The sequence below is a fragment of the Arachis hypogaea genome, chromosome 15 (assembly GCF_003086295.3).
Source record: "Arachis hypogaea cultivar Tifrunner chromosome 15, arahy.Tifrunner.gnm2.J5K5, whole genome shotgun sequence".
NCBI classification, from domain to species: Eukaryota; Viridiplantae; Streptophyta; class Magnoliopsida; order Fabales; family Fabaceae; genus Arachis; species Arachis hypogaea.
This window is the reverse complement of record NC_092050.1, coordinates 97,891,600-97,910,903: the sequence shown is the minus strand read 5'-3', so window position 1 is coordinate 97,910,903 and position 19,304 is coordinate 97,891,600.

The window sequence follows — 19,304 nt, the reverse complement described above, 5'->3', positions numbered from 1 at the left end:
TGCTTTCCTTCCATTTTTGTATGTTTTCTTTCCATCCTTTAAGTCATTCCTGCCTTAGAAGATCTGAAACTACTCAACACATAAATCACGGCATCGAATAGTAATAAAGGATAATTAAAATAATTATTCTTAAAGCATAGGAAACATGTTTTTCACATATCTCACATAATAAGGAAGGGAAAGTAAAACCATGCAATTAACATGAATAAGTGAGTGAAGGATTGAATAAATCACTTAAATTAGGCACAAAATATATCATAAAATATGGGTTTATCAACCTCCCCACACTTAAACAATAGGATGTCCTCATGCTAAATCCAAGATAAAGAGTAAGGTTAAAGTTAAAGTGGTGGAATCTCATGCAATGCAATCTATTCTAAATGCAACTACCTAAATGAATCATGCAATTCTAATTGTCATTCACTTGTATATAAAACTTACATGTAGTTGAACTAATTCACATTCTCAAGGAGTTATATATGCATAGCCAAACCTTAGATAATGTTAAAGCACTTTTACAATTGAGATAGGAAAGAAAAATAATTTATAAACTTGCAAGACAATTAACAATTTAAGCAAAGATATATGTTGATGAGCTATTGAACCCTCACTGGATTTTGTGTTTACTCTCTAGTCACTCAGTGTTTATTGGGTTAATCACTCCATTCTTCTTTTTATCCTTACTTTCTATAACTTTGTTCTTCATCTAACCAATCAACAATTATAGAATACAAACATACAAAAAATCATGAGGTCTTTATTTAAGGTTGTAATGGGGCCAACGTAAAGGTAAGGGTGTATGTATAAGGCTAATTGAGCTAATAAGTGAATCCTTGATTAGTCTAAGATCTCACCTAACATACATATTTATAAAGAAAGCTTCTTTACCTATTTACCCAATTTTTTTTTCACTTTGTATTGAAAGCTCATATATTAACTTTAACTTTTGTCCCATGTGCATTGATTCTTTTTTATTTTGCAATTGGGGAATTTTTGTATCCCCTTTATTTAAATAGAAAAAAAATTTTTTTTGTGCACATGGTAATTCAATTGTTTTTATTTCACATGAGCATGCTTCCCAAAACTTTTATTTTGAAATGTCTTTATTCTTTTTAATTTTCTACCTTTGTTTTTATCATCCATGTTCCCATAAGGTTCCCCACACTTAAACAATACACAATTTCTATCTTAAGCTAACCAAGGATTCAACTTGGAATTTTTATTTTGTTTTTCTGCTTAAGGCTAGTAACGTGGTTTATAGAACAAGAGGGGATTAAAAGCTCAAGGGGGCTAACAAGGGTGATGTAAAAGTTAGGCTAATTTGGGATAAGTGAGCTAGAATCAAACAATGGCCTCAATCACTTTCTTGGTATGTATCTATATTCTATAATTGGATATATAGATTAAAACAAAGTAAAGAACATCAAAATAAAAAAGAAGGGCAAAACACACAGGAATAAAATATTATGGTTTGAATGTAACCATACAATTAAGCTCAAAACTCACAGGCTGTGTGTTCTCTAGCTCAAAAATCATATCTCAGTTAAATATGTCATGCAAGTAAAAATTAAGAGTTCCCATTATTCTCAATGTAAATCTTAGGGTGGCTTTAAAGTTTTGGTTTTTCTCCTTGATGAAATGTTGTTAACTAACTAACATGTAATGCTATATATACAAGGTGTGTGGATTGTTTATGTTAAAGTCTCTAGTTTACTTCCTTTTTATTTTCAATTTAAACCAAACTATCATATACTAAAAGGGTAAACTATACTAATTAATCCACATATTCTATAACTAATAAGTTAGAATTGTAACTAAACTAACTGGCTAAAATATAAACTAAAGTGCAACATGCAGAAATAGAGTAGAAATATATGAAAAGAGCAATATATAAGTACTAAGAAATAAAAATAAAGATCAAAATACAGAAAAATAGCAAAATAAAATAAAAAGAGTATGTAGTGGTTCACCAAGAAAAATACGCAAGAGATGGCAACCTCCCCACACTTAAAATAAAGCATTGTCCTCGATGCTCACTCAAGCAGGATGTGAAGGAGTGTCATCACTGGAAGGATGGGTGGCTGGAGTCTCTGTGGTGGTGGTCTGAGGATCTGCCTGCTGCAGAGGAGGTGCTGACTGTATAGGAACCTCTAGGTCTGCAGCCTGAATCTGATGCGGCTCCTCCTACTGTGATGCAGCCTGCTTCGGGCTTGCCTGCTCAGCCTCTCTCTGTGGATGGGTCTCCGCCTCATGATCATCCGCCTCCTCCTCAGATGGCTCTGATAGTGTGTCAGGGTCGGAGGGGATGTCACCGCCAGATCGTATCATCAGCTTTAGGTGCTCATAGCGTCGCTTCCTGCGACGCTCAGATCTTTCATATCGGCGCCGGTTGCGGCACTCCATCTGGTCTAGCTGCTGAAATAGGCGGTGCACGAGGTGATAAACTGGCTCTGAGGCAGGTGGAGGTGCAGTAGTGGTAGCTGGGGTAGCTGTAGATGAAGAGGGGCCAGCTGAAGGTGTGGCTGTCTCATCAGGGGCAGTGAAGAATGGATGTCTGTAGCCCAAAGCCAGAAAGTTCCTGCTGTGGGGGATAATCTTCTTGCATTCTGCAGCAGGTGGCTTCTCATCAACATCCTCCCAAGGCACGTCAACTCAACGTCCGAGCTGGGTAATCAGATATGGGAAGGGGAGAGTGCCTCTAACGTGGATCCTGGCCATGTAATACTGGATGAATCGTGGCAGGTATAGGTTCTTACCCTCTATCACACACCAGAGGAGGGTGATCATAGCGGCAGGTAGCTCCGTCTCATGAGTACTCGGCATAATAAAGTTGCTCAGGATCTGGTGCCAGAGCCGAGCTTCATCATTTAAGTATATCCGCTTGATTCCCTTAGGCATGGTGGTGTTCTGACCTATGACCATGGGATAGTCGGGTCAAGGGCAATCCTCGCCTTGACTGCATCCCAGTCAAACCTCATGAAGCGCATGTCCTCCTCAGCCTTTTGGTAACCATCAAGCTGATCGAATTTAGGCTGAAGCTGTAGAATATCCTCAATGGCCTCTTCAGTGACCAGTATCTGCTTCCCTCTTAGGTCTACTGCATCTAGGGAAGTTTTGAAGTAATTGTAGTAAAACTCTCTTACCCAAGAAGCATTAACCTCTGTCAGGTTTCTCTCCAGGAAGAACCAGCCTCTTTGTTTGATTTGATCGAAGGTGTATTGTTGGAGTTCTTCCGGAATTTTTAGAGTCCGCTCCAGGTACAGGTTCATGGAGGTTGCAAACACCGGATACTTCAGCTCGCAGTATCTGTTTGCAAACTTAATGGGATCAGTGGCAGGGAGAAGCTGGTCAGCCTTCTCCTGCGGGGTAAAGTGTTTCTCCCGCCAGGAGTCATCATGCATGATGTCCAGGATAGACATAGAGGATTCTCCTCTTTTCCGTTTGCCAGTTGTTGCCTTTCTTTTTCCTTTTCTTTGGGTGTTAGACATCCTGAAAAACAGAAATCTAGGATATAATAAAAACAGAAAAATAAGTAGGCAAATAACAAAATAAGCACATAGTGGCAAAGGAGCAGTAGAATAATGAAATGAGTTGAATAATTGTGCATTTTGGATTAGTTCGGAATTAAAAAGCTGAGATGAGAAATTTCAATCCAAAATGTAATATAAATAGAATTCATGTTAATTAGGAAAAACCATAAACATGCCTTGAGTTAAAAAGTAAAAGTAAAGAGTGAGTTAAAAAGTAGAGGGGGGTTGTTAGGAAGTTAAAAGTGGTGTTAAATTGAAAAAAGGTTAGAAATAAAAAATCAGTGAGTTAGTAAAAAGAAAGTCAGAGTAAGTGGCAAGATGATTGGTTTCTAAGTAACAAGAAATTCACAATTTGAAGCAACATACAACTCATATTCAAGCAAGGGAATCAAGTTGTTGATGATTCATATAGATATATCACTAATGAAAATTTGAACTCAAATCATCAATAATGTGATTTATTAATCGGGGAAGCAAAAGGAATAGGAATGCTGGCCCGTGCATTCAGGAATTAGTTTGGTGAAATCTAAGGAAAGAAAAATTGAAAATGCCAAAACCAATACATGAATGAGAATCAAAACAATTTACATAAAATTGGGTAGCATTCCGGCTAAAATTGGATGTTCTCGAAAAATAAACAGCAAGCAGAATAGTTCATATAAATTAAAATAAATTGCAAATAGATATAAATAATATGAACATGAAAGAGCAGTCGCAATAGCAGCATGAACAGTAAGAATATCATATGAACAATACTGAGATCACAGCAACAGCAGAATTACGAAAATTATAAAACAAGTAGCAGGAACAACGCAATTAATCAAGCCTAGATCCACTAACCACATCCTAGGCTACCTAACCACCTAGAATCCACTACAACATACATATCTAACTAGCCTAATTTTGAACATAAATGGAAAAATATGTAATTAACTACGAATTGAAAGAGTAGTGTTTGGCAGAACCTGGTAGGCGTATGAATGAAAGTAGGGCAGAGAGATGGTAGGGGGTGGTTGTGGTGGTGGCTGACGCGGTGGTTGAGGGGCGGTTGGCGCGGCAGTGGTGGCTGTTCGGAGGCAGGGGGTTTTCGGGTAGGGGTAATGGGAGGGGTAGGTGTTAAGGGGGAAGGAAGGGAAGGGGTGAGGGTGTTGGTGGTGGGTTACGTGGCGGTGATGGTGGCACGGTGGGGGTGGTGGTTGCGGAGGGGGCAGCGGTGGTGGAGGGAAGAAGAAAAGAGAAGAAGAAGAAAGAGAGGGAAGGAAGAAGGGGGTGGCGTCGCGGTCGTGGTTGGGTGGTCGACAGTGGTGCGGCCGTTGGTGGTGGTTGTGGGTGGCGAGGGGTGTAGAGGCGGGTTGTAGAGAAGAGGAAGAAGAAAGGGGTTGGGGGGGCACGACAGGGTAGGATTTCGCGTCACTGGGGGGTAAATGAATTTGAATCCACGCGATCGCGTGGGGCACGCGATCGCGTGGCTGGGGTCGAACGGGGGTTGATGTGATCGCGTGGGGCATGCGACCGCGTTGCCAGAAATTGTGCGAAACGCACAATTCCAGCGTTGTTTCGGCGCAACTCTCTGTCTCCACTGGGGTGCCATGATATCCGGGCGACGCGGACGCATCGCTTACGCTATCGCGTGGGATGGGTGTTGTGCAAGTGGACGCGACCGCGTAGGTCATTTTGTGCGAAATGCACAATAGCCGCACGATTCCAGCCCAACTTTCTGGGCGTTGGATCTTTACGCCGATTTCCAGATCACGCGGCCGCGTGAATGACGCGGACGCGTGGGAGGTGGTTTTCGCAACTGACGCGATCGCATGAGCAATGCGGTCGCGTCGCACGCCCCTTTTTTTTATATGCAATTATGCAATTATGCAGTATGCAATGCTAATGAATAATATTCAGGTTCAATTGAAAAAAGAATAAAAATGAATAACACGAAATAAAACTGAAAAAGAAACGACCATACCATGGTGGGTTGTCTCCACCTAGCACTTTTAGTTAAAGTCCTTAAGTTGGACATTGGATGAGCTTCCTGTTATGGTGGCTTATGCTTAAACTCATCCAGAAATCTCCACCAATGTTTGGAATGCCAACAGCCTCTGGGGTCCCAAACTAGGCATGTAAAGCTTCTGAGCAGCTTCAAACAGATTCTCATGCTCCCGGGGTGACGAATGTCAGAATAGATTCTAGGATCCCAAACTTTGCTTTTAAATCCGCCTTCGTCTTGATCTATATTTCTCCATCTGGGCGGTTTAGAAATTAGATTCTCACCAAGATAACCAAACGTTTTCTGAGATCCATTCGATTGAACCTGATGCCAATCCGTGCACTTCGAGTTGAAGCGTGGAACCTTATTGAACCTTGTGCACCAGTTCTGAGTGCGAGCCATTTCCCTCTTACTTTTAAAGCCGTAGAGAGCTCTAAGTTGGCCATCTGTTTCAAGCAAACCATATTCAAGTGGAAAAGTAAAGATAAAGGTTAAGGATTGTACCCACTTGAAGCTTGTATTAGGTGGTAATGGCCTTGGGGTAGGTGTTTCCAGTGGTTCTGTAAGTTCTACTCCCTTGTGCACTTCTGTGAATTTTTCCACTTCCTTGGAGAATTCTTCAAATGCAACATCGTCCTGATCAAAGTCTTCTATGTCTTCCTCATCACTAAAGTCATAAGCTGGAGGTTGAGAGAAATCTACCTCCGCATCTTCTTCGTATTCACTTGGATAAGGTTCTTCAATCTCAGAGAATTCACTTGCGGATGCAAGTTCATTACTAGGAGAACTTGACTTGTGACTATCATCATCAAGGAGATTTGCTTCTTGGATTATTCCGTCTAGTTCTTCATAAAAGACTTGCCTTAGGGGTTGTGCACTATCCTCCTTAGCATCAATTGTAACGTCCTTGACAGAATTTTCCACAACTCTGGATTTCCATGGAAGTTCAGCGTCTCCTAAGTCTTCAACCAACTCTTCTTCATTTATAATGACAGCTTCCTTTACTTGTTCCAGTACGAAGTCACGTTCTGTTTTGTCCACTGGAGTTTCTAGTATCTCCTTCATGCTACGCTCTTCATTTGATTGTCCACATGGGGTTGTGGGAGGTCCTCGAATGCCCGAACGTCTAGAAGATAATTCACTTATTGCTTGCTCCAGTTGATAAAGGGTTGTTTGAAGTTGATCTACTGTTTCCTTGAGGCGAGCCTGTGATTCTAGAGGTGATGGATTTGGACATGGTACATAGGGAAGTGGTGGTGTTTGGGAGTAATCGGATTGGGATTGGGGTAAACAAGGATCATATGGTGGTGAATGGTGAAAAGGAACTTGTGAGTGTGGTGGTTCAAAGCTACGTTGAGAGGGTGGTCTATAAGCATAGGGTGGGGCTTGTTGGTAGTTACAGGGTGGTCCACCATATCTATCAGCTTGGTATGCATTGTAGAATGGTCTTTGTCCATGATATCTTTGAGGGTGTTGTTGCCTAAACGGTTGATCAAATCCTCTTGGCTCCATCCATCTTTGATTTCTCTGACCTTGATGCATATTCCTGTTATAGCTTTCACTCCTTTCAACAATATTAGAACCAAACTCAAAGCGAGAGGGGTGAGAATTCATTGTAGCTAATAAAAATTAAAAAGCAAAAATAAAATAAATAAACAGGAAAAATAAAATATTTACAATAACCAATAATAAGGCACACGTTTGCAAATCCCCGGCAACGGCGCCATTTTGACGTTAGGATTTTTGCTGGTCAAGAATTTTATAAAAATAGTCGCGTTGTAGATATAGTTTCTAAATCGACAGAAATCCCTTCGTACAAACGTCTTGGTTGTCACAAGTAACAAACCCCTTTAAAATTAATAACCGAAGTATTTAAACCTCGGGTCGTCTTCTCAAGGAACTGCAAGGAGGTATGTTCTTACTATTGGCTATGAAGATTGTAAATTGGGGGTTTTGAAAGCAAGGAACAAGTAATTTGAATGACAAGTAAAATAAATAAATAACTATAAAACACACTTTTGGCAAGGTATGAGAAATTGAAAGTCCTATCCTAGTTATCCTTATCAATGGAGATGAGAATTGAATCTTAATCCCACTTAGTTAGCCTTTACTAAAGCAAGGGAAGATCAAGTGGATTAATTAGTCTGATCTTCAAGTGAAATTATTGAAGTTCAATTTAATTAGCAAAGATAACAATTATCGATCACGTTGAGTTTGATAACTCCTGAGTTACTGATTTCTTAACCAAGACCAAAAGGGGAAAAGTAAATCTACTCGAATAAAAATATCTTCAGGTTGGAAGTAACAGTAACATAAACAAAAGAGAGCAATCATAAACTGAAATACCTCAAATAACATTAATTAAGAGAATTATCTGTGACATAGAAAATTTCATAAATTAAATTGAGAAGATAATAAAAAGGAAAGTTGAACCTGATAAAAAGGGACAATCATGAAAGCAAGAAAAATCCTAAATCCTAATCCTAAGAGAGAGAGGAGAGAACCTCTCTTTAAAAACTACATCTAAATCATCAAAAATAAATAATTGGAGACTATCTTTTGAATGGATGCATTCCCCCACTTTATAACCTCTAATCTGTGCTTTCAGTACTTGGATCTGGGCCAAAAAGGGCTTCAGACATCGCTGGGAGCGTTTTCTGTAATTTCTGGTGCATGGCCTCTATCACGCGTCTGCGTGGGTCACGCTGTCGCGTCATCTGGAGTTTTCCTTATCACGCGTTCACTTCGGTCATGCGTCCGCGTCATCTGCGTTCTGCTCAAGGCGTGCGTTCGCGTCATTCATGCGTTCGCGTCGCGCTCTCTTCGCGCTGGGCATGCGGCCGCGTCTCCACGCATTCGCTTCGCTGCCAGTTTCTTCAAAAACTCCATTTTGTGCTTTCCTTCTATTTTTGTATGTTTTCTTTCCATCCTTTAAGTCATTCCTGCCTTAGAAGATCTGAAACTACTCAACACACAAATCACGGCATCGAATAGTAATAAAGGGTAATTAAAATAATTATTCTTAAAGCATAGGGAACATGTTTTTCACATATCTCACATAATAAGGAAGGAAAAGTAAAACCATGCAATTAACAAGAATAAGTGAGTGAAGGATTGAATAAATCACTTAAATTAGGCACAAAATATATCATAAAATATGGGTTATCACGGACGCGCACCTTACGCGTCCGCGCCCATTCCCAATTCTCCGTCCACGCATAGGCGCATATGACGCTCCCGCGCCGCTTCCTTCTTCTCCCACCCACGCTGACGCGCACTGTGCGTGATAAACCCCAATTTTGTGGTTTATATTGTGTAGAATTTGGGGGGTTTTGTCAATATTTCTCACACTTATTCACAAGAATTGCATGGTTTTGTGTTCTCTTCCTAATATTGCTTCACGATGAAAAACATGCTTCTTTTGCCTTAAAATTGCTATATTTTGATCCTCTTCTATTACCATTCGATGTCGCGATGTGTTTTTTGAGTGATTTCAGAATTAATAGGGCAAGAATAGCCTAGAAGAGAGAAAGAAAGCAGGCACAAGAGGAAGGAACATGAAGATTTGGATTTTGGGAATTCCAGCCTAGGCGCGCACGCATGGATGTGGATAGCTGGAAGCGGCGCGTAAAGACGGACGCATCCGCGCAGATTAGGAAAATCCACACCGGCGCGTACGCATACATGGCGCGCACGCGTGGATCACAAAAGCAATCGGCGCGCACGCACGCATGGCGCGTACGCGCGACAAGCTGCACATGACCTCATTAAAGGAAATCATGCCTGGCAATTTCTGAGGCTCAAGAGGCCCAAATTCAAGCTGGTTCTGCATGGAATAGACCCAAGGATGCTAAGGTGGAAAGTGGCGGATCATTCATTTTATACTTAGACACAATTTTTAGCTAGTTTTTATTTCTTATTCTTCTAGAGAGAGAAACCCTTGTTCCTCTCTAGATCTAGCTTTAATTTGATCTTCCCTTGTTGAATTCTAAATTGGATCTTGTTAATTACAAGTTTTAATTGTTTAATTTGGATTCCTTAGTATAATTTTGTTTAGATCTTGTGTTAGTTTTATGATTTCTTGTCAATTGTCATTTTATACCCATTTCATGAATCTTGTGAATCTTGACTTGCTAATGTTACATTGATGATTTTCATGATTAATTGTGTTGTTTGAGTGATTGTATGTTGATAATTGTTAGTGGGTACTTGTTAGTTTCAATTTAATTGTAATTTGAATACGTCTTTTATTAATTCTTACCATGTGTTTGATGAAATGTTTCCTTTGATTATGGAGTAGTTCTTTTTGCTCTTGGCTTAGGTTAAGGGAATTGGGCAAACTTGAGTCATTGGGTCTAATGGATTTGATGATTTGGGAGCCCTTAGTGGTCAATTTGATAACCATTGACACTAGCCTACTACTAAGTCAATTAGTAGTTGGGTTAGATCTTATGGGTTGATGTTGACTAAACCATTTAACATACTTCAAGTATAGAAGTAGACTTAATGAGTTTGGTTCCTCATAATTGTCAAGATATGGTTATTAGACAAGGATAGTGACCCCAATTCCCATGTCTAGCCAAGAGTTGCTTTTATTATTCATATTTAAAAACCCAAAATTCCTAATTGCTTGTCTTAGTTATAGTTAATTGTTTAGTTTTAGAATAGAATTATATTGGATGTCATCTTATTAGTTTGGAATTGCTCATATATTGTTTTAGTTGTTTGAATTAGTTTCTTGCACTCCAAGGTTACTTGCTTGTTAAGATTCCTAGTTTAATTTCTTGCTCATGATTCGCAACCCCGGAATTCTAACCAATGTTGATGCACATGTTTGCCCATTCCTTGTGAGACGACCCGAGGTTTGAATACTTCAGTTACTTTTATTGGGGTTGAACTTGTGACAACCAATTTCCTTCTAAATTTGACTCGCGGATTAGTTGTTTGTTGGAACTATACTCACGACGGGATTTTACTGAGAAATTCTATACCGACATAGTCCGCGAGCATCAAATTTTTGGTGTCGTTGCCGGGGAGTGGTTGCAACGTATGCCTTGATATTGGTTATGTGAATATGTGAATATTGTAGATAGTTAATTTTCTTTCACTATTTAGCTATAGTTTAGACTACTTTTGTATGTGTGCTATGACTCCCAAGTTTGATGACTCGGTCTCAACCGAATTCTAGCTTAGCCGAGTTTGACCCTGAGATTGAAAGAACTTTGTTACACACTCGGCAAGCTAGACGGAGGTTGGACTATAGGACTAGTACTTCGGCCTCTCTTGAGGAACATACCGAATCACTAGACGGTACCGAGAGTGACTTGGAGTCCGTTACTTCCTATTCTTCTGTTGGCACTACTAATACATCTTTGCATCCTATAGGTGAACCATACATGGCAGAGCCACGACGGATCACTTTGCTTGAGCAAGGAGCTCCGGATATCATACTTCAACTTTTGCAAGCAAGGTATCCTAACCTTGATCCAAACTTTGAGTTGAAGAGTAGCTTGATACATATACTTCCTAAGTATCATGGGTTGCCGGGTCAAGACCCCATCCGACATCTAAGAGACTTTCAAGTTGCTTGTTCTATGGCTCAAAAGCATGGAGCCGATGAGTTGGCTATTATGGTTTTTGCCTTTCCTTTCTCTCTTGAAGAGCAAGCAAAGACATGGTTTTATTCGCTACCGGATGAGATTGTGACCAATTGGGATTTCTTGAGAAGAGAGTTTCTAGATAAATTCTTTCCACCGGAGAAGACCGATTATGTCCGGAAGGAGATCTCGGGTATAATGCAAAGAGACCAGGAGATTTTGTATGAGTATTGGACTCGGTTCAAGAGGCTATTGGAATCTTGTCCACACCATGGATTGAACACTCACTTTCTCATTAGTTACTTCACTGGAGGTCTTTGTGTGGAAGATAGAAGATTGCTCACCGCTTCTAGTGATGGTTCCCTTTCGAAGAACAAGACGGAAGGAGAAGCTTGGAAATTAATAAATGATGTTGCCGAGGCTACACAACATGTAAGGTTGAGAAGTAATCCTCTCAAGGGTGTGGTAGAACCATCCCCTTCCGAAGCAAGCTTAACCAAGGCGCTTGGGGACATGACCACTATCCTCACGTAAATACAAAAAGATCAAAAGGAATACTACTCCATCCAAGCCATCCAAGCCCCACCCCCAGTTGCTCAACTTGAAGGCCTCCTAGGATTTGTGGTTTGTGCTCTAGCACCACACATTACACCGATCAATGCCATCAAATTCAAGAGGAACATGCCCTTGTAGTGGCCAATGTGAATTACAACAACCGTCCACCCTATCCTTCTCAAGGCCAAAACAACTACCCTCATGGTGGTAATCAACATCAAGGGTGGAGGGATAATTCACAAGGGAGCAATCAAAACCAAAGATGGAATAACTCTTCTTCTCATTACAACAACAACCAATCTTCATCTCAATACTACCATAACAATACCAATCACCAAGCCAACCAAAATCACCCCAACCAAAACCAAAACAACTACACCAATTATCAGGCACCACACCATAGACAACAAAACAACCAAAGCTCTCCATCTCCCACCAATCAAGTTGATGAGCTTAGAGCCGTTATGGAGAAAAGGGACGAGAGCAACAAGGCTCAATTTGATGCCTTGGGCGCTCAATTGGCCAATCTCACCAACATGCTTTCAAAGATGACCATGCCCCTTTCCAACAACAACACCAACTAACCCTCAAGCTCTTCTAACCTTCCATCCCAACCCCAACTAAATCCCAAGGGCGGTCTTAACGCCATCACTCTATTGTCGGGGACTACATTGGAGGAGATACCCCCAAGGGTCATGAAAGACATTCATGAGGAAGGAGTGGTTGTTGAAGCTTCACATGAAGAAGAGGAGGTAGACAAAAGACATGAGGAAGAAGGAGTAAGCCTTAAAGAACCCAAGAGAAAAGCTATAGCGGATGAGTCCATTCCTATCCCATTCCCTTCCATGGTGAAGAAAGCAAAGAAAATGCCGGAATTTGATTTGAACATGCTTCAAGTGTTCAAGAAGGTAGAGGTAACCATACCACTTCTTGATGCTATCCAACAAATTCTGAATTATGTAAAATTTATGAAAGACTTGTGTACACACAAGGATAGGATAGGAGAGTTGGAGACATTATCCTTGAGTAGTTCGATTTCTTCCTTGATGGTGTCTTGTTGTATTGGTGGGTGCACTTTTCATGACTGTATGTGTGACCTAGGAGGTTGCGTAAGCATTATACCGCTTTATATCTTTGTGCGGTTGAATTTAGCTCCATTAAAGAAGTCGACGGCGAAGTTTGCCTTAGCCGATAAAAGTGTGATCACGGTGATGGGAATAGCAGAAGATGTACTTGTGGCGATCAAGGACTTAGTCTTTCCTGTTGACTTTTACATCCTGGAAATGCCTCCAACAGAAAATAGGAGCTTATCCTCCGTTCCACTTAGTAGACCCTTCCTTAAGACCTCTAAATTCAAGTTAGATGCCTTCACCGGCACATATTCCTTTGAGGTTAGAGACAAGACTATCAAGTTCCATTTGGAAGAAGCCATGAAGCATCCTCCCGAAGAGCATTCCGTTCTCAGATGTGATGTAATCGTTGAAGTGGTAGCGGAAGTGCGAAAAGAAGACTACAACAAGTTATGCTATCCTATTGTTGAAGAGACGGATGACCAAGAGGATGAACAAAAGCAAGTTGTTGAGAATGAACTCCGTAAGCTTGATGAAAAGGAACCTCATCTTGAGGGGAAGAGTGAACTGAAGCCTCTTCCATCTCATTTGAAGTATGTTTTTTTAGAGGACAACTAAAAGTTTCCGGTCATTATTGCTACTGAGCTTTCTAGTGAAGAAGAAGGGAAGCTACTAGATGTTCTAAGAAAGCACAAGAAGGCAATTAGATGGAGTCTAGTCGATATTGTGGGGATTGATCCACGTAAGTGCATGTATCGTATATTTCTCCAAGAGGGAGCTAGGCCGGTTAGGCAACCGCAAAGGAGGCTCAACCCAACTATCCTCGATGTGGTAAAGAAGGACATCACTAGGCTACTTGATGCGGGTATCATATACCCAATTTTTGACAGTGAATGGATGGGCCCGGTCCAGGTTGTTTGAAGAACAAAACTCTCGCGCGATCTAGAAATTTCACAATAAATTCGTGTTGTAAGTATAGCTTCTAGACCGATAAGAATTCATTTCTTACAAACGTTTTGGTTGTCACAAGTAACAAATCCCTTTAAAATTAATAACCGAAGTATTCAAACCTTGGGTGGTCTTCTCAAGGAATTGCAGGGAGGTATGATTTATTATTGGTTATGGAAAAGGGTATATTTTTGGGTTTTTGAAAAAGGTTTGAATGAGAAAAATAGATTGCAGGAAATGATAAATCAATAACTAATAAAACTCTTGGCACGGTATAAAAATTAGAAGTCATATCCTAGTTATCCTTATCAATGGTGATGAGAATTATATTTTGCTCCGTACTAAGTCAACCTCCAACTATGAAGGTAAGTCAAGTGGATAAATCAATTTAACACCTAAAGTCCTAGTCAACTCCTAAGAAAAGACTAGAGTTATAGGAATTTAAATCAATCAGCAAAGATAACAATTATCAATCACGATGAGTTTGACAACTCAAGATTTACCAATTAATCAACCAAAGCCAAAAGGAAAAAATCTAAATTATTTAGATAAATAAAGGAAAGCAATCATAAATCTGAAATACCTCAAATTGCATTAAATAGAATATTCAAATCTTAACATGAAGAGTTCATAAGTAAAATTGAAAAGATAAATAACAATTAAAGTAATAGAATAAATAAAAGTAGAAAATAAATTAAAAGAACATTGAACCTATGATTTGAAGAGAAGTAATCCTAAAATTAAGAGAAATCCTAATGCTAAGAGAGAGGAGAGAACCTCTCTCTCTAAAAACTACATCTAAAACTAAAAATTATGAATTATAAGTTGATTATTATGAATGAATGGATTCCCCCACTTTATAGCTTCTAATATGTGTTTTCTGGGCTGAAAACTGGGTCGAAAACAGCCCAGAAATCGCTGGGGGCGAAATCTGCCACGCTGATTTTCGTCACTACAATGCGTCCGCGTGGAGCACGCGTTCGCATCACCTATCTATATGGCCACTATGGCAAATTATATATCAAATCGAAGCCCTGGATATTTTCTTTCCAACAAAACTGAAATCGCCTCATTTGGATCTCTGTAGCTCAAGTTATGACCGTTTTAGTGCGAGAGGGTCAGGTTGACAGCTTTGCAGTTCCTTCAACTTCTTGTATTCCTTCCACTTTTGCATGCTTCCTTTCCATCCTCCAAGCCATTCCTGCCCTGTAATCTCTGAAAACACTTAATGCACATATCACGGCATCGAATGGTATAAAGGAAGAATTAATATTAATGAAATTAAGGTCAAAGGAGCATGTTTGCAAATCATAGCACAAAATCGGTAAGAAAAATATAAAACATGCGATTTCTATGAATAAGCGTGAGAATAATGGATGAAAAACCACTCAATTTAGCACAATATAAACCATAAAATAGTGGTTTATCAACCTCTCCACACTTAAACATTAGCATGTCCTCATGCTAAGCTCAAGAGAAGCTATAAAGGAGTAAAGAGGAATGGTATGATGTATGAAATGCAACCTATCTATATGAATGCAACTACATGCTAAGATGTTTCTATCTACTTGGTTAAAAGTAAATAAGCTCTTCAAGACAACATAAATCAGATTTCATTAATTCAAATCATACAATAAGAGACAAGTAAGCTTGTAAGAAGATAGCTCATGAAAGCAGGGAACATAGAATTAAGCATTGAACCCTCACTGGTAGTGTATATGCACTCTAATCGCTCAAGTGTCTAGGGTTAATCACTCTACTCTTCTCTAATCATGCTTTCTAAACTTTGTTCTTCATCTAACCAATCAACAAAAATTTAATGTACCAATGCAAATATCATGAGGTTTTTTCAGGGTTGTAATGGGGCTAAAGTAAGGGTGAGGATATATGTATGGCCAAGTGAGCTTATAATATGAATCTTTAATTAACCTAAGCTCTTCACCTATACACACACTCTATGTAATTCTAAAATCATGCTTAGCTACCCAAAGTTCCAATTTTTGCATATCATACTGATGCACGGAAAACTTGTCTCATAACAAATTTCCTTCGGCAAGTATACCAAATTTGTCGTCAAGTAAAAACTCACAATAGAGTGAGGTCGAATCCCACAAGGATTGATTGATCAAGCAACTTTAATTAGAGGAATGTTCTAGTTGAGCTAATCAGGAATTAAGTTGAGAATTGCAGAAAATTAAATGGCGGAAAAGTAAATGGCAAAAAGTAAATTGCAGAATCTTAAATGGGAATGGGGGAATTGCTCATAAATGTAAATGACAGAAATTAAAGAGAATGGATAAGATCAGAAATGGGGAGTTCATTGGGCTTAGGAGATGTTGCATTCTCCGGATCCATCTCATTTACATCTCTTCCTCAATCAATGCACTCATTGATCTCCTTGGCAATCTTAAGTGATTGAATTACAATTTCTTGTAGTTCAATCTCTCAAATCTTGATCAATAGCCAATTCCTTGGTCAATTGCTCATGAGAAGAGATGAAGTATGGTCACTGATTATACCACATGCATTTCCCAAATCAAGCATTGAGAGGATTATTGTCACATATCCATCCAAACCCAATTTGGTCCAGCATGAGAAAGCATTTCTAGCTTGATCTCTTCATTCCTCTTCCAAGGTTCAGAAGAGATCCAAGTATGAATAGTTTCTTTTCCAAGATAACTACCCAATTGGATGAAGATCGAAAGCTTTCAAGTAAAATCAAGAGAAAAGATAGAAGAAGAATAATGAAAACTAGTATTGATCCATCAAATTACAACAGAGCTCCCTAACCCAATGAAAGGGGTTTAGTTGTACATAGCTCTGGAAAATGAAAACAAAGATGGAGAATACATGATGAAAACTAGAAGAGCAAAGAAAGTAAAATACAGGAAGTAGTTCTATGCTATTTTCCAACTCCCCGAACTCCCCTAAATAATTCAAAGCTACTCCTATATATACTACTCTTCTCATCTTCTAGTTGGTTCTTCAAGTCTTGGGCCTTTGGATCTTGAGTTTGAAGCAGTTCTCTTCTTCATTTGGGCTTGGCTTTACTTGCAGAGAGAAAGTGTGAAGTGGGCAAAGACTTTTGCTCAGGACGTTAGGGGTGTTAACGTTTAGTGAAAATATGAGTTCGAGAACGTTAGTGACAATCAACTTTCTCACTAACGTTTCCTAAGTAAAAGCCACGTTAACTTCAACGTTAGTGGCACAAACGTTGCCACTAACGTTGCCTCGAGGTCCTTCGCACACGTTATTGGGACTCAAATTTCCCAATAACGTTGAAAATCCCACTTTGCTCCTACGTTAGACCCCACCTTAACTTAGTTAACGTGGCTCTTTAACGTGGGCTTGCCATCCTTCGAGAACGTTAGTGACACTCAACATTGTCACTAACGTTCCAATGTGCCCCCATGTCTCACGTTAGAGTCCACGTTAACTAGGTTAACGTGGCTCTTTAACGTGGCCATGCTTAGCCATCCCCAACGTTAGTGACAATGTTGAGTGTCACAAACGTTGGCTCATTATTTACTCATCCACGTTAGCTTCCACGTTAACTAAGTTAACGTGGGAGTTAATGTGGCTCATAGTGGCTTGTGTGGTTCCTTCCAACGTTAGTGACAATGTTGAGTGTCACTAACATTGGCCATCACCTTCTTCTTTCACGTTAGCCTCCATGTTAACTAAGTTAACATGGAAGTTAACGTGGCTCCTTGGGGTTGTGTGGTTGCTTCCAACGTTAGTGACAATGTTGGGTGTCACTAACGTTGTCGACCACCCTTTCCTCTTCACGTTAGCTCCCACGTTAATCTAGTTAACGTGAGAGTTAACGTGGCATTGTGCACTTAGGCCAACGTTAGTGACAATGTTGAATGTTACTAACGTTTGCCTCCTTTCCCCCTTTTGACGTTAGAGGCCACGTTAACTAAGTTAACGTGGACTCTAAGGTGGCCACTTATGAGCATTGGCCAACGTTAGTGATAATGTTAAGTGTCACTAACGTTGGCTCAAATTCCCTTCTTCACATTAGAGTTCACATTAACTTAGTTAACGTGACTCTTAACGTGGGTAATGATGGCTTCGAGAGCGTTATTGGCAGTCACTTTTCTCATTAACTTTGCAAGTTACCTCCCATTCCTTGCTTCCTTTGGTCCTGAAATCAAGCAATAGAGTGCATCAAAGTTCTAGTCCAAGTCATGGGTAATGCAGCATACAATTTGTCACTAAATTCATGCAAAATCCTCATGAAATCATGTAAAATACACAATGTATGCTTGAATCCAGGTGTAAGTGAATATCTACCCAAAACTAGCTTATTTCCTAAGAAAATGCATGAAACTACCCTAAAAACAGTAAAAAAAAGGTCAGTGAAACTGGCCAAAATGCCCTGGCATCACAACACCAAACTTAAAGCTTGCTTGTCCCTAAGCAAGTACTGGAACAAGAGAATGATGAATGAAATGCCAAGAGAAATGAGTCATTATTGTGGAAGTCATGTCACTGATTTTATGGTGGTTTCATGCATAGCAACTTAGGTTCATTCCTGGCTTTCAGACCTTTATCATGCCCTACAATACTCACTTTGCTTACATCCCATGAGACTTTTATTCATTGATCCTTTTATTGTCATTTCAGAGCTTATTGGTGTCCTTCAGGCTAAGTGTTCTGTAAGGGGGCAACTCTTTAAGATAAGCTTTTAGCCAACACTCCCAAACCAGTTGGTTCAAGGTGCTAGGTGTTGAGACAACCCTAAGGACTTACTTGCTCAAGTCTCTCCCCCATACATGTACACCACAGGCATGTAGTTTATTCTTTTTCTTTACTTGAGGCCTTGGTGTCCAGCACCTCTTTGGGTTACTAAATGTTCTGTGGTGAGGGTTACTCTTGATAGTGGACTTTCAGCTGATAATCCCGAGTTAGTTAACCCAAGTTACCAAGTGATAAGGCACTCCTAAGAACTTATTCATCCAAGTAGATCCCTCACACAGGAACACCACAGACACATGCCTCAAGATTTAAAACCATTGGTGCCTAGCCATATTGCTTACTTTTTTTCTTTTATTCCTCAACCTTGATTGTTCTTTCCCTTTTTCTTATTAGGATCTTCTTACTTAGCTAGTCTCATGGGGTGTGTCTCAAGCATAGTATTCATGACAGATAGTTGTCTTCCCACCTTGTGGTTGAACCAACTTAGCTAACTTATGACCATACCACAAACTCATGGATTTACTCCCTAGTATGAACTCTTCTCTGGTCTTTTGAAAACAATCATTCTCTTTTTATTTGATTCAAAAGGGACAAGCATACAAGTAAGTAAAGAAATGGTGCAGTAACATAAAGACCAGCACACAAAGACTTTCTTCAATACCAAAAACTTAAAAGACAGAATTGAAAAAGGTTTAAACATAACATGGAAGCAAGTTCTATTTCATACAAGATCTTCCTTATTTAAAACATAGAGAAAGATGGAACAAAGAAGGAACTCCACCACCTTTTACTCTTGTGGTCGTCCATGCTCTTTTTCTTGCTTGTCCTCCTTGTTTCCTCTTGCATTTCCTCGCATCCGTGCCAATCTTGCTTGCTTCCAATCCTCAAGTGCCTTCCTCACTGACTCATGACTCTC